Below are 17,309 nucleotides of genomic sequence, written 5' to 3'. Positions count from 1 at the left end.
TTGATTCTGAAACAAGCGTTTTCAAACTGACTCTCGCTATGGTTGTCAAATTTCATACATTTTCAGAAAGCGCTCGCACGCTTGCTGGGGTGACTGTAGCTGCTTCAATCAAAGTAAAACCGCTGTTTTCATTTCTTTTTTTTCTTTTTCTTGGCGATGGATTTGGCCTTAAAGGCCTAATGCAGGCTTTCTAAATGCATTTTAAAAGCGTATCCGAATTCGCTCAGTTTTTAACGTCCCAAGGGACCGTCCATATGAACATTAACGGGTTGGGTTTATGGAAACTCCAACTTGTGTTGGTAAGTATGTGTATGTCATTCAGACCATAATAACGGATTAGCACATGAAGGCGTGAGACGGTTAGCGATTTCGAACAATTCTTACACAGGCCAAAACTACCAAGATCGGTGTGACGACGTAGACTGAAGCGTAACTGGAGTGCCAATTCCTACTGAGAGGATTGGTTAAAATGAAATTTGAACGCATCTAGTATTACAGGAGTCGATCAATTATCGGTCCTGCATTTCTCTTGCAAATATTGTGCATATTATGGTTAGTAACGATGAAACGCAAGGACGAAATTTTACTTAATAGTGTTGGTTCTTTTAGGTTTCATTTAGGCATTGGTTTATTCTTGTTGCGCGCAACTTTGTTGGTGACCAAATTCAAAACAATTTGATTTTTTTCCAGCAACATTGTCTATTTACCTTGGTCATTCGGCAAATGATATAAAACAGCAGCTATTAGCGAAAATTCCTTCATGTCCAAACTAAACGCAGCTAGAAATATTCATCAACAATCTCAGGGATATGTTTCCGAACAATAACGTTCCCCGCAACAAGATTAAACCGCTGTCTTTGGTATGTTAAATAACGATAGTAAATAGCGTTGTTCATAATTAAAATACAATTTAATTGCCATTATTATTTATTAAATTGAAATTAAAGTTAATTTTTAAATAAACCAGAATTTATCACTGTTTTGTATAAAAATAATAATTTTTTAAAATATTTTTTTATTTATGTTAAGTAATTCAAAGCTTGCTGCCCCTCCTTAATTTGTATAAGTTTAAATTAAAATTTAAATAAAAATAATGCAAATAAAACCGCCATGTTATTGTTAACAAATCATCCAATACAGATGAAACGATTCAAATTCAACACCAACGGAAAAAAAATCAAAATTCAAAATTGTATAAGCCTTAAATCATAGATATAAACGCCTGTCTAAGATTGACAGTTGTATCTCATGTTTCTCATTCTCTCATGAGCGTCGAACGGATTTCGTCGTTCGAAGCCCATACTCGCCCCGAATATGAGCATTTACAAATATTACAATAAAATCAATGAGATCATGCTAAGTATAAAAACCCAAGCTAAACAAAACGAAAAATATCGAAAAAATTAGGACGCTATAAATGATTTTATTGAAGAGGATGGTTTACCAGCATTTTAAGCTGGCCTAAAACAACCTTATTTTGGTTATAAGCAAGCAGCTACTCCCAAGGATTTGGAAGCAGCATATGCTTTCGTGTGCAAATTTAAATGTTCGGAAAATGTCGCGAATCGCATTGATTCGACACAACCATCTCAACCTAGAACCCAGATTAAAAAATTCAAAAACCAAGAATACAAATCGAGAGATAGATATTCACCAAATCATAGCACCGAGAAATATGAGAGTAAAAAGGAAAGATTTCCACAACCCATGGAAGTGGAATTAACTAAAAGTAAGTTGACCCTCAACCGGAAGCAACTTCATAACAATGAAGTGTGCTCCAACAAAGTACCATCTGATTCGGAATCAGATGAAGAAGAAAATATCGATATGAATTTTTGTTGGGAAAAAATAAACCCAGAAAAAAATTTAGACTACCTTCCTTACCTAATAAGTCAAAACAGCATAACCCAACAAACTATAAAAATATTATTAGACACTGGAGCGAACAATAATGTCATTCGCCCAGGAATAGAAAGAAATTGCAAAAATACTGAAAATATAACGATAAAAAATATTTCAGGAGAGCACACCATTGAAAATAACGGCAAAACAAATCTTATTGGCTATAACCTTCCTTGCCAAACCTGTTATGAACTAAACTTCCATCACTTTTTCGACGGAATCGTAGGATCCGAATATTTGGCACGAAACAATGCCATTATTGATTACAAAAAAGAACAACTGGAAATCTAAAATATTGAAATACCATTAACAAAATATTTTCCGGCAAAAAACTGTACTCACATAACATCGAAAAAAACAAATACAGACGGAGATTGGCTAGTCCCAACCTTCCAAAAATTTGATAATGACACCGTTATTGAGCCAGGTCTTTACAATGCCAGTGACAACAAAACTATAGTTAAAGTCCTGAGCAGTGAAAAGAAAATAATGTTCTATGACAAAGAACTTAATGTCAACGTTAATAATTTTGAAACTATAACTCCCATTTCAATAGAATATAACGATGTTATCAATGAAGAAACTCTGGATAAAATTATTCGCACAAGCCACCTTTCAAATTTCAAGAAAGAATATTTATATCAAATTATTCTCGAAAATAAAAATATTTTACTACGGGAAAACGAAAAGTTGACCTGCACTACAGCTATAAAACACAAAATTATCACTAAAGACAATATGCCGACCTACACAACAACTTACAAATATCCTTACCACTTCAAAACAGATGTAGAGGAACAAATTCAAGAAATGCTAAAAACAGGTGTTATTCAGCCGTTATCAAGTCCATATTCGTCACCAATTCGGGTTGTACCGAAAAAACAGACGCTTCTGGTAAAAAGAAAATTAGAATCGTCATAGATTATCGTAAACTTAATGAAAAAAACATCGATGATAATTTTCCCATTCCACAGATCGAAGACATTTTAGATAGTCTAGGAAAATCATAATATTTTATATAACATATAAACATAACATTTTATATAATAAAATATAACACTAGATTCGAATTCTGGATTTTACCAAATTGAAATAGATCCAAAACACGGTGAAAAAACATCTTTTTCTACAGACAAAGGTCATTTTAAATTTACAAGAATGCCTTTTGGTCTTAAAAACGCTCCTGCCACATTCCAAAGAGCGATGAATAATATACTTCAAGAATTTATCGGAAAAAATTGTTATGTCTATTTAGATGACATAATAATCATTGGTAAAAATTTAAAACATCATTTGCAAAATATTTCAATTATATTGAAACGATTATATGAATTTAGTTTGAAAATTCAGCTTGAAAAATGTGAATTCTTAAAAAAACAAACAGAATTCCTAGGACATGTCATAACAGCAGAAGGGATAAAACCAGACCCAACTAAAATAGAAAAAAATAAAAAACTGGAAACTCCCAACCAACCAAAACGAAATCAAACAATTCCTTGGACTGATAGGATATTACAGACGCTTTATCAAAGACTTTTCGAAACTTGCCAAACCTTTGACACAATACCTAAAAAAGAAGAAACGGTAAATCTTATAGATACAAATTACACACAAGCTTTCGAAAAACTTAAAAACATCTTGACATCAGATCAAATTCTTTCCTACCCTAACTTCAACCTACCATTTACCCTAACGACGGATGAAAGAAACTATGCATTAGGAGCAGTACTATCACAAGTACAAGACAACATAGAACAACCAATTGCATTTGCATGCAGATCACAAAATAAAACAGAAAATAATTATTCTACAACAGAAAAAGAAGCTTAAGCAATAATTTGGGCAGTAAATAAATACTATCCATATCTCTATGTTCGAAAATTCACATTGATAACGGACCACAAACCGTTGACATTTATAAAAACCTCCTCAAAAATTCTTAGATGGAGATTGGAACTAGAAAACTTTGACTACGGTATACAATACAAAGAAGGAAAAGCATACGTTGTTGCTGACGCACTGAGTCGAAAAGATGAAACTAAAACCATTTCCTGTCTTTCAGAAACAAAAAACAAGGCACCACTTCAAGGACGGAAGAACCATCTCACAATGGATATGAATGCTAACAAAACAAATGCCATTTCAGATTCTCAACATAATAACCCACCAACATCCGAAAGTGATTCAGACACAGTTCATTCAGCTGAAACTTCTGAAAACTATTACATTCACTTTTCAGAAAGACCTATTAATTATCGTGACCATTATCGAATGAATTAATTATCGTAACCAAATAATATTTAAAATTTCGAATATTGATTCAACAATTACAGAAAGTCCCTTTCCTAATTTTCGAAGAGTAATCATCTTGTAATATGTTTGATGACTGTTACGGTCGCCATGTGGTATGTTTTGAGATAGTCACGGTATGTTCGATTTTGGGACGGTTGCCATGTAGTAACTTTGAACTCGCGTTTGGTCAGGGTGGTCTTCGTCATCGTTTGCCGAATTAAGTAGAACTGAGGTGGATACTGTTTCGAAGCGGACGTTCGACACTTGATCGTCCAGGCGATCATAGAAACCTTTAGGAGGTTTCCCTCACTGGAAACGTTGGAGTTTAGAGGCCTTACCTTGGGCAGGGGGACATATCTAAACTCTTTAAATGAGAACTCGATAGATGTAGGATGGGCATAGTCCTATCCTGACAGTCCGAACGAATCTGACCTGCCATGATCGGAGTTGGTTTTATTTATACTCAAAAGAAGTTAAGGGTTTCTCACATTTGGTTCCGGGTTGTATGTTGGAAAGTTATTGTTTTCACTAAGCTAGTTACGTTTGTCTTTTGTTGACAAGAATGATGGTTCTTGTCACTAAGTTCCTGTTTTGGGTTTAATGCTTATACTGTTCCTGCTTTGGGTTATAATGCATAAACTGTTCCTGCTTATGTTGTACGTTTCGGTTGGTTCTGTTAAGTGTGTCACAATTGTTTTTATATGAACGGTGTGGCCTGAGCTCTTCCGGGTGTGTATGGTATGATCTGATTTGCTAAGTGTTTTATAATGGATGTGTTGCAATGGTGTGATTTGGCTTTCCAAAGTGTGTTACTATGTGTCTATGGCTGATAGTGTGTATTACAATATGTTCTGTATAGCAGATATGCTACAATCTGTAAACCTCAGTTTGATGAATCAGATATTAAAGAGAAATTGATAGCTTTTCACAACAATAAACAATCTGCAATAATGGCACCGGAAGAGATCATTCCATTAGTACAGTCTGTACACCGTAAATTTTTTAATCAAAAAGGACATTTTGTTCTCACTCAGAAAATTGTACAAGATATTACCAATGAAAACAGGCAAGACGCTATTGTTTCCAAAGAACATGATAGAGCTCATAGAGGAATAATTGAAGTTGAAAATCAATTAAAAAAAGCTTATTTCTTCCCCAAAATGATATCCAAAATAAAAAAAGTATGCAATTTATGCAGAATCTGTAACATACAATAATATGAAAGGAAACCGTACAATATAAAATTATCCCCTAGACCAGTAACCGAAACACCATTTCAACGTGTTTATTTGTTTATTTGTTTATTTGTAAATGTTAAGTGATTGGCCATCATTGGCCTTATCACTGATCTTATAAACTAAACTTATAATAACATAAAGCATCACGGTACAATGTAACATCAGCACAAAATAAATAACACAGAGTATCACAGCAAGAAAAACAGGTTAACTTAGGGAATTCCAGTCAAAAGAGTCATAATGTGCATTAAATCTAAAAGCCATCGCAGTCAAAGGTTCATTATCGCTATATGCACGTCTAGTTTGGTCAACTCTTAGTAGCCTAAAGTTTCTTAAAATACGAGCAGGTACGTGGAAATTAACTCTAGCTAAAAGGTCCGGTGAATCTATCTCTCCTAGGATGATTTTTTTCATAAACAAGATTTGCGCCGTTTCGCGACGAGTAGCGAGAGACTCGTGTCCAAAAATTAAACACCGGGCATGATAACTAGGTCTTGCTGCTACGTTACGCCAGGGTGTGAACCGTAAGACCAAACGGGTGAATTTTTTCTGCACTGACTCAATCTTATTCGACCATAACGACGACGATGGGCACCAAACTACTGAGGAGTATTCTAAGATGGATCTGACTAGTGATTTGTAGAGTGCGACAAGACAATGTGGGTCGGAGAATTCTCTCGACTGCCTGCGTATAAATCCTAGCATTCTGTTCGCTCTATCAATAATTTCGTTATGGTGCACATGAAAGTCAAGTTTACGGTCAAGGGTAACTCCTAAGTCTTTTACTGCACTGTGTCGTTGTAATTGTGTACCGGAGATGCAGTAGTTAAACACTATTGGACAATTAGAACGGTGAAACGACATGGACAAACATTTATCAACAGAAATTTGTAGGTCGTTGTTCAGACACCAGTCAGAAAAAGAGTCGATCGATGCTTGCAGGACAAGACAATCACCAAAACACCTCACAGGAAAAAAAAGTCTAAGATCGTCCGCATACAATAAACATTCAGATTCCCTTACTACAGTAGTAACGTCATTGAAAAATAGAGAAAACAGCAAAGGTCCAAGGTTACTACCCTGTGGCACGCCTGAACAACTCACGAATTCCCTAGATGTCATACATTCAACTTTCACGCGATATCGACGATTGGTGAGATAAGATTCGAACCACTCAACTAAAGGGGTAGAGAATCCAAGACGAGCAAGCTTCGCCAACAGCAAGCGATGATTCACCCGATCAAAGGCAGCCTTAAGGTCGGTATAGATGACATCCATCTGGGCTCCCGAAGCGAATGCAGCATGGCAGTGAGATACAAACTCCACCAAATTAGTGGTCACACTGCGGCGAGGGAAGAACCCGTGTTGGCGTGTTGATATCAGCGAGCGGCAACAGTTCAAGAGCGAGTTCTGGACGACGACTTCAAAAACCTTAGCACCTGCAGGCAAAGTAGTAATACCACGGTAGTTTTCCACTAAGCTCTTATCCCCCTTTTTATGCACAGGAAACATGTAGGACGATTTCCATGCTCCTGGAAACATACGCTGATTGAGCGAGAGTGTGAAGATACGAGCCAGAGGTCCGGCCAAAACTTCGCTACATTTGGCAAGAACTGCGGTCGGAAAACCATCAGGTCCAGGGTTGTAGGATGGTTTGACCTGCTTGAGCGCCTTTAGCACAGAATCTCTGGAGATGTTTATGTCACGCACATTAACATCGACAGCGTCGGAGGGCACGTTGTTGAGAGCAGCATCCAATGAGAAGCCAGGAGCTTCAGTGGCAAACGAACTCATGAAACGATCGGCAAATAAATTGCAGGTTTCCTCTTTGGTACACGAAGTTGTTCCATTAAAGGAAACTATAGCTGGCAAGGAGCTGTTTTTCCGTTTTGTGTCGACATACCTCCAAAATTTTTTCGGTTTTCTTCTTAAGCTGAACTGTATACGAATCAAAAAACGAGAGTGTAGTTGTCTATTATAGCTTCTATATACATTGTGTGCTGCGATGAACCGCAATCTCGATTGTTGTGTTCCACTGTTTTGGTAAAACCGATAGCAGGAAGATTTGTTTCGTTTTAAACGGCGTAATTGAGCATTACCCCACGGTGGACCCTGTCGTGGGCGTTTTATAGGGCAGCAGGCAGATAAATGTACCGTAAATTTCCGATTGAACATATCGAGTGCATGGTTTACGTCCGGGTTTCCATCAAGGAATGACCAGTCAGAGGATTGCAGTAGATCATTTAGAATCAAGAAGTTTGTGCGACTGTAGTCGAGCATGCCTGATTCTTGATGTGATGTTGTGTGATGTTCTGCTTTGGCTAAGCCGTTCGGCAGGCATAGCTCTATAGGCGGATGATAGCCATCAATAGCAACTATGGGGAAGGGTGTTATTGCCGGTGAAGAGCATTGTTGCAGGGTATCGTCGCATACAAAGATCAAATCGAGGTAGTTATTCGACGCATTATGAATTTTGTTAATCTGGTATAGTCCGTTGCTATTCATACAATCAAGAAGAAGGCGACAGTTGTCCGTGATCCTCGAGCATTCGTAGTCAACTTGGAGCATAAGTGGATTTGTTTCATCGGGTATCCAATTCAGGTTTGACAAATTGAAGTCCCCGAATAACAAACACATTTCATTAGCTTTACACGCTACGTCGTCAATAGTTGAACAGATTGTGTGAATAACCGACGTGTTATTTGTCATGTCAGGAGGAACATACATTGCGCCGATAACATACGTTTTCTTAATGCTGTAAATCTTTAACCAAAGTTGCTCGACAGTGTCTGATGTAGAACATAAGAGTACTCGCAAATGTGAGGCGACAGCTATGAGAACCCCACCACCTTTGGTTTTCCTACTATTTCTGTCATTACGGTCCTTTCTGAAGACGATATAATGGTCCGGAAACAACTGTGACGAGTTAATAGAGGAGTCCAACCATGTTTCAGTCAGGATAATGACGTCGTAATGAGTAGTAGAAACATAATCGAATACCTCATGACATTTAGTTTTTAGTCCTCTTACATTTTGATATAAAAATAACAAATCGTCAGTACAGGCGTCCCCCGAGTTACGACCCCCTCGAGTTACGACGATTCGCAGATACGACGATTTTGATTTTGACAGTGAAAAGTTGTCATCGAGCAGAAATTGATGTATATTTTTGAATTTCTGAGCTGATAACCGTTACACACAAATTTCCAAAGATTCCACAACTACCCGATATTGAATATCTATATTGTGTAAACGACTTTTTGTGTAAAATGTATACATTATCGAACATTATTTCAAATAAAAAACACGATATAATAGATTTCGACTCTTCAACTTCGGTTATAAACTTTACATTGACAGATATTCGACATACGATTTTTTCGACTTACGCCTTGCGTTGGGACTTTTTTTCGGTCCCAAATACAGTCGTATCTCGGGGGACACCTGTATTATTTAAGGAGGCAACCCCTGCAGGAATGACATGACCGTCGTGCGTTTGTGTGAGTGTAGGATCTGTACTGTAGCAATAGTGCTGCTGAAGTTGCGTAGTGTTGGGTTCACGATCGTTAAGTAGCCTACACGAGATGCCGTTACTACAGACTGCTTCAGTGGTGGTAAAGTTGTTTGTTGTTGGAGGAACAATCATCAGGTGAGTGCGTAAATTATCAACAAAAGTTGTTTCGGCGTTATTTGGCTCATATGCGGTGTACAGCTGATTAGCGAGCGTGCGAGTGTGCGTGATGTGTGTGAATTGTTTATCGGTGTTGATAATTAGTGGGTTTGCGGTGTGGGTGAAGTGCGTGGAGTGTGTGCTGAAAGTATTGTGTGATCCAACAGCTGTGGTGATCGAATATCCTGCGCTGTAGATAGGGTTGTGGGTGTTGAAAGTCTCATTGGCGGTAGACGAAAATTTGCACCTGGTTGTTGAGCTCGGTAGTCGACAAATTCACGCACCGATAGACCAAGCGGCCAAGTATCGGGGGAAAGAGCCCTTTCACGTTGAGTAAGAGGCACTAACACCTTAAATGATAGAAATGAGAGTGTTGCTGTGTTTGTGCCTTGTCGTATAAGGCAATATGCAGTGACATCCTCAATGGACAAAGCATGTTTGACCATTTGCACTATTTGGTCACTGGATGTATCTGGAGCGAGCCGGGAAATATACAATGCGCACTTCTGCACCGTAGACTGAGCGGGGACTATTTTGATCGGAAATGTAGTTGTATCTTTGTTTGTGCCTGTGATCATGGGTGGAGCTCGATTTTTGCGATACATATCATCGATCGGCTTATTATTTTGGTTCTGGTTGTTATTGTTTTGGGTGTTGATGGGTCTGGCGCCAAATGTAAACAAAGTACGGTTGTCAGTAGCGACTTCCGAGAACAAACGTTTTGACCGATTTATGCGACGAATTTTTGCGGGAGGGTGACTGCTACGTGGAGTTTTTAGATCAAGTTGGCTCATCCGTGCAAACCCAGTTTTGATTTCGTTAGTCAATGGCTCCATAACGGTCTTGATGCTTTCGGCTACTGTTGTAATTGCCGCCTGGAAGCCAGATTGCATGGCTGCGTCTTTTACGAACTTGGTGCGCGGATTCATAAATACGTTGTTGCAGCCAATACAGCACCAGTGTAATTGTTTATATTCCGCAATGCGCAGGAACAGATCAGCAGGAACCGAAGTGCAGCGCTGGTGAAATGGAGAGTCGCACAGGCAGCAGCTGATAGATGCCTCCACAATTTCCATAGTGCAGGCGATGCAAATACGGGCCATTCTACGGGAGCGGTGCAGGTTTTCATTGCAGCAACAAGAGCGATGGCGGTTAGGACGCGCGAACTCAGATGCGATCCGAAAAACGAAATTTACGCGAATTTTTTGGTCAGCAGAGATAAACGCACTATTGAACGATAATGGAACGGTGTTCTAAAATACTGTGATTATACAGAAACCGGAAAATAGTGTGATAAACAGCGCGATTTTCAAGAAAATATACAGAGCGAAATGCGAATGCGACTTTTACGTTAAACGTCAAACGTCAAACTCATATGGATATCTTTCAAATCGATAATGAAAACTTCCTTTCACTAGTGGATTCATTTTCAAAACATGCTCAACTTATAAAAATCGAAACGAAAACTATAACTGATGTTGAAAATGCATTAGCGCAATATTTCTCAACATACGAAATCCCTACACAAATAGTAACAGATCATGAGACGACCTTCAGATCTATACAGCTTCAAAACCATTTAGCTAACCTGAATGTTGAATTAGTTTATGCCTCTTGTTCAGAATCAAATGGCCAAGTAGAAAAAACTCATTCCACAATCATCGAAGTATTTAACACAAATAAACACAAGTTTCCCGATTTAAATACTGAAGAAAAAATACTGTTAGCAGTATCTTATTATATAATAGCTCAGTACATTTGCCAACAAAGTTTACCCCAAATGAAATTGTTTTTAACCAAACAAACAGGTGAAATGAAAATATTGAGGAGTTTTTCAAAAAAGTTAAAGAAAATTTAAAAAATGCTAACGTAAACCAAATCAAGCGAAACGAACAAAAACCTCCAAGAACCTCCAGACCTTGAAGAAACCAATGAAGTTTATGTTAAACCAAACATTAGGAAAGAGTTAGACCCCAGGGCAAATCCAACAAAAGTTTTACAAAATAACACAAGAACGTTTAAACATTTTAAGAATATCAAAAGAAACAAAAACAAAATTAAACGAATTAAATCTTTATCTTTTTAGATGCAAAAGCTAGTATTGATGACCATTCTAATAACTTACGCCCATGATGCATCTCTCCAAATCAGGAATCTCAATCAGGATCCCGTATTACTCATAGAGAAGCAAGAATGCAAAATTCAAAACGATATAATGAAAATTATACATCCAATCAATATGACAAATATCGAACAAAATGTAATTAAATTTGAAGAGATAGCCAGAAAAGTCAATAAGAACCTCCCTATATCGAACTTAATAACAGAAGGAAGTAAGGAAATCAAAGATATACTTAATCAGCTAGCGCCTTCAAGAAACTGTTACAAGCGTTGGGATATGCTAGGATCAGCATGGAAATGGCTTGCGGGTACACCACACGCCGAAGACCTTCGAATCATCAACAAAACTCTAAATGACTTAATCAGTGAAAATAATGCACAAGTCAACATTATCAATGTCATTAATAACAAAATTGCATAAATGACTGTAACGATCAAATTACTGATAGAAAAATACTCAACTAAAGAAAAGCTATTGTTACAAGAAATAGATGCAATTACTTTACTAGGATACATGGATGCAACTAACAGCATTTTAGAAGATATAGAAGATGCAATCCTACGAACACGTATATACACGTATATATATACAGGGCGTTCGGGATAATTTTTTACAATTACATTTTGTTTATAACTCACGATCGAGTTGGCATAGGAAAACAACCAATACGTCATTCGACAGCTAAAAGTGTACGGAACAAGCAGCGAAAACATCCCGTGATAAAACAAATGCGAAAAAGAGTACATTGTGGAAGCGGATCACATGCATCATGATGATCCGCGTCGGACGCGACAACCGCGACATCATGCAGTGCGTGCAGTGTTCGCTGAACACGGTGAAGGCGATCCGGAGTGAGCTGGGAGAAAACAACGACGACGATGAAGCGGTGGCAGCACGAATACCACATTCTCAGCGGCGGGATTGCATGCGGCCCGAGGCATTCCTGGCTGACCTCCAGGCGCACGTGATGGAAAATTCGGGGATCGGAATTAGGCCGTTGGCACCTGAGATGGGGGTGGCACCATCCACGATGAAAATGGCCCTGAATGACGACCTCCGGAACTTTTCTTACAAGCGCCGAAGAGGTCAGTTGTTGACAGAGAAGGGCCGCGAGCGTCGGTTGGGGAACGCCAAGAAGCTGCTCAAATTGTCAAAGTATCCCGTTGCGCCGAATGTGTGGCCTCCCAGCTCCCCGGATCCTAATTCAATGGATTATTTCGTGTGGGGCGCGGTGGAACGGGACACCAACAGAACCTCCAGCAACACCAAGGCGGAGCTGATGGCGAAAATCAGGTCCGTTTTCGCGGCCCTACCCCGCGAAACTGTCGCCAGGGCTTGTTCCCGGTTCCGGAGACGGGTGGAAGCCGTAATATAAGCCGAGGGTGGATATTTTGAATAAAATGAATAAAATACATGGCAAGCTACTAAACCAAACAAAAAATCCCCAATGATTTATTTTGCCATTATTTTTTTTTTCTTTTTTCCGTAGGTGACTGTCAAAATTACCCCGAACGCCCTGAATATACACAGGGACAGGCACAACGAGCGGCAACCAGTCGCAAGATTACAAGAAAGGCAGTAATAAATTTTGAACCTTGTTTATAAAGAACGTTAAAAATATTACTATCTTCACTCTCCTCTCGAAATTTTGCGACATTTTCATAATTTATTACGAACGTCACGTAATAAAATAATTCTTTATCACACTCGATTAAACGTGTAACTTGCATACCATTCGCTCACTGTGCCAGTGCGAAACTACGATAGCGGACGTTGCCTCGTGCAAACGGACAATAGAGAGTGTGCGTATTAGTCAAGTTCGGTGTACGGTTCAAAAGACGCAATCTGAGTTTAAGGAAACGACGTGCTAACCTAACGGGGTACGCCGCCCTGACCGTCGGAACGTCCGTAGTAAGTGTGGCGTAAGCACTATACGCCTGTAAAGCATTTTAACGGGCGAAGTGAACAGTGATAAGAAGCGAAAATGAACACGAGCGTAAGTGATCGAGAAACGCCGCATTCAGCGGCCCAAAACCTGGAACAGCGGCCTGGATCGGTAGCGCCGCCGATTGCTAGTACAAGCGTGTTACCACCATCGACAAGAGGAGACGAAGCCGGTTCGAGGTCACCAGTGGTCATCGGACGACAATACCCTTTGTCAAGTATACTGCATGCGAACGGTTCATCGCCGTTTCAACGCTACCTCACCTAGACGAAGTTTGTTCAGCGGCCGGTACGACTTTTTGGACGACCACACCATCCCAGCTTTGAATCTAAGCCAACACTACACCCGTCAAGGCAATTTAAGGGACGTTCCTCCCTTTTCGGGAAGACCGGAGGAGTGGTCAACTTTCGTGTCTAATTTGGAACGTACAACGATTACGTATGGGTACACTGACGAGGAGAATATAGAGCGTTTGTCGAAGGCTCTACATGGTAAGGCTCGCGAAATGGTGGGACACAGATTAACCGCTAACAATCTTCTGCAGATTATTAATGTGCTTCGGCAACACTTCGGGCGACTAGAAATCATTATACAGAGCCTCATCCGGAAGATTCGACAGCTTCCGGTACCGAGGTTAGAGCGAATCGAAACTCTCATCAGTTTTGGTAACACCGTACAGGAGATGGCAGCAATGATAACATCGTCAGGGTTGTTTGAATACTCATATAAGGTAACTCTACTACAAGAGATAGTCGAAAAACTTCCCCAAATTCTACGTCGCGACTAGTCACATCATCGATTGCGGTTGGGTGTCCCGACGATCGAAGAATTTAGCCACTGCAGCTAGCTACAACTCGAAGAATTAGAAGCAGCTAGCTACAACTCTGTTCCTTCATTTCATGAACACAGAACCGAAGTGACGACGTCTGAAAATCGCAAGCGTAATCCTACCACCTACACGAGGCTACATACGATAATGAAGGATAACACAACAGGTGCGATTCCCAAGAGACGAGGCGACTACACCGTTTGCCAAGGAACTGTACTAGTTTGGCGCATTGTTCTGACTTTGCGATGATGAACTTAGACCAGCGTTGGGACATTGTGAAGGAACACAGGTTGTGCCGGAAATGTCTGCGTAGCCACGATACCATTTGTCCTGAACGAAGGTAATGTGGCAAAAATAGTTGCAGACTGTCACACCATAATCTTCTACACCGCGAAAGACCGTTGAGAAACCCTATGCCACTGACAGCCCAGGCAGAGTCGCTGAATGCGCACAACTCGGCGAATGATGGTGTACTATTTGGGATTGGGCGAATGATGGGTGTAGCGGAATTGGGATTGAAGGGAAATCCTCGTCCGTAGTGTATCCGATGGACTGGAGAGACGGAGAAGAACGAGAAGGAATCAGTTCAGCTCGCGTTGAAGATTCGTGAAAGTGTACATGATGGAAAGGCGTTCATGCTCACGAAGGTACACACGTTTCGACATCTCGCACTACCACGTCAATCCATAAATGGAAAACAATTGAGAAAGAGGCATGAACATCCAAAGAACCTCCCTCTTACTTCGTATACCAATGCAAGTCCTAGCTTGATCATCGGAGTTGACAACTGTCATCTGATGAAACCACTTCGATACGTGGAGGGTAAAATGCACGAACCGGCTGCTGTAAAGACCCAGATAGGATGGGTAGTTTTTGGCTCGTGCGCTAACTTTTCTGCTCCCCGAAATCACTATATTTACCACATCTGCATGTATGAAATGAATAATGAACCGGCTCTGGACACAGCGATCAGAGACTTTTTCTCACTCGAATCTCTAGGCATACTGAAGACACCCGCTAATCTGCTATCGAAAGATGATGAAAGAGCCATGGCTATGCTCACCGACGGGACCAAGTTTGTTAAGGGTCATTACGAAACGTGCTTATTGTGGCGCTTTGATGACGTTCGTCTTCCATGCTCGAGAGATATGGCGCTCAAGCGCTACGAATGCTTACGGACAAGGATGTGGAAAGATCCTATTATTGCTGGCTCCATTTGCAAAAAAATGCAAGATTACGAGGACAAAGGCTACATCCGACGACTTCAGCCAGGTGAAATCTCCGCACAAGGTAAGAGAGATTGGTATTTGCCTATTTTTCCTGTCTTTAATCCCAAAAAACCCGGAAAGGTGCGAATCGTATTTGATGCAGCGGCGAAGTTTCGTGGAGTAAGCCACAATACTTTCCTTTTATCCGGACCAGATCTGCTGGCAGAGCTCTTATCCGTTCTGTAAAAATTTCGTGAACATCGTATAGCGATCGTAGGCGACATAAGAGATATGTTTTTCCAAGTAACGATGAGAAGCGAAGATCAACGATCTCAACTACTTTTTTGGGATCGTGAAGAGGATAAAAGTCGCGAGCCAAGCGCATACGCGGTTGCAGTTATGACATTTGGTGCGACGTGTCTCCGAGCAGTGCACAATTTGTTAAAAATCTGAATGCTACTAAGTTTGAGAATTGATTTCCCCGAGCAGCACAATGCATAAAAGAAGAGCACTATGTAGACGACATGCTCGCGAGCGTAGAAACTGAAGCTGAAGCCATAGCCTTGGCAGAAGAAGTACGATTCATTTACGGCAAAGGAGGATTCCAGATATGGAACTGGCTTTCCAACTCTGCACGAGTGGCGGCTAAACTGCAAGGAAGCGAGCAAAGGGAGACGGCAGCACTTTTGTGCGACGCTACGAGCACAGGAAAGGTACTGGGTATGTGGTGGGACTAGTGATGGGCAAAACGGCTCCGAGGCTGGAGTTTTCCTATGCCAACTCGATCGTGAGTTATAAACAAAATGTAACTGTAAAAAATTATCCCGAGCGCCCTGTATATATATATATATATATATATATATATATATATATATATATATATATATATATATATATATTATATATATATATATATATATATATATATATATATATATATATATATATATATATATATATATATATATATATATATATATATATATATATATACGTGTATATACGTGTTCGTAGGATTGCATCTTCTATATCTTCTAAAATGCTGTTAGTTGCATCCATGTATCCTAGTAAAGTAATTGCATCTATTTCTTGTAACAATAGCTTTTCTTTAGTTGAGTATTTTTCTATCAGTAATTTGATCGTTACAGTCATTTATGCAATTTTGTTATTAATGACATTGATAATGTTGACTTGTGCATTATTTTCACTGATTAAGTCATTTAGAGTTTTGTTGATGATTCGAAGGTCTTCGGCGTGTGGTGTACCCGCAAGCCATTTCCATGCTGATCCTAGCATATCCCAACGCTTGTAACAGTTTCTTGAAGGCGCTAGCTGATTAAGTATATCTTTGATTTCCTTACTTCCTTCTGTTATTAAGTTCGGTATAGGGAGGTTCTTATTGACTTTTCTGGCTATCTCTTCAAATTTAATTACATTTTGTTCGATATTTGTCATATTGATTGGATGTATAATTTTCATTATATCGTTTTGAATTTTGCATTCTTGCTTCTCTATGAGTAATACGGGATCCTGATTGAGATTCCTGATTTGGAGAGATGCATCATGGGCGTAGGTTATTAGAATGGTCATCAATACTAGCTTTTGCATCTAAAAAGATAAAGATTTAATTCGTTTAATTTTGTTTTTGTTTCTTTTGATATTCTTAAAATGTTTAAACGTTCTTGTGTTATTTTGTAAAACTTTTGTTGGATTTGCCCTGGGGTCTAACTCTTTCCTAATGTTTGGTTTAACATAAACTTCATTGGTTTCTTCAAGGTCTGGAGGTTCTTGGAGGTTTTTGTTCGTTTCGCTTGATTTGGTTTACGTTAGCATTTTTTAAATTTTCTTTAACTTTTTTGAAAAACTCCTGAATATTTTCATTTCACCTGTTTGTTTGGTTAAAAACAATTTCATTTGGGGTAAACTTTGTTGGCAAATGTACTGAGCTATTATATAATAAGATACTGCTAACAGTATTTTTCTTCAGTATTTAAATCGGGAAACTTGTGTTTATTTGTGTTAAATACTTCGATGATTGTGGAATGAGTTTTTTCTACTTGGCCATTTGATTCTGAACAAGAGGCATAAACTAATTCAACATTC

General features: G+C 39.3%; 1 protein-coding gene across 1 annotated transcript in view; it reads right to left on the bottom strand.

Moving 5' to 3' along the window:
- The window catches only part of LOC121603653 (chitooligosaccharidolytic beta-N-acetylglucosaminidase), an 80,322-nt gene that overhangs the window by 30,456 nt on the left and 32,557 nt on the right, over positions 1 to 17,309 (bottom strand). The gene's annotated exons all lie outside the window — the stretch shown is intronic.

This window comes from Anopheles merus, chromosome 2R, assembly GCF_017562075.2.
Source record: "Anopheles merus strain MAF chromosome 2R, AmerM5.1, whole genome shotgun sequence".
NCBI lineage: Eukaryota > Metazoa > Arthropoda > Insecta > Diptera > Culicidae > Anopheles > Anopheles merus.
Note: the sequence above shows the minus strand (reverse complement) of the source record. Positions and strands in the feature narration are given on the sequence as shown.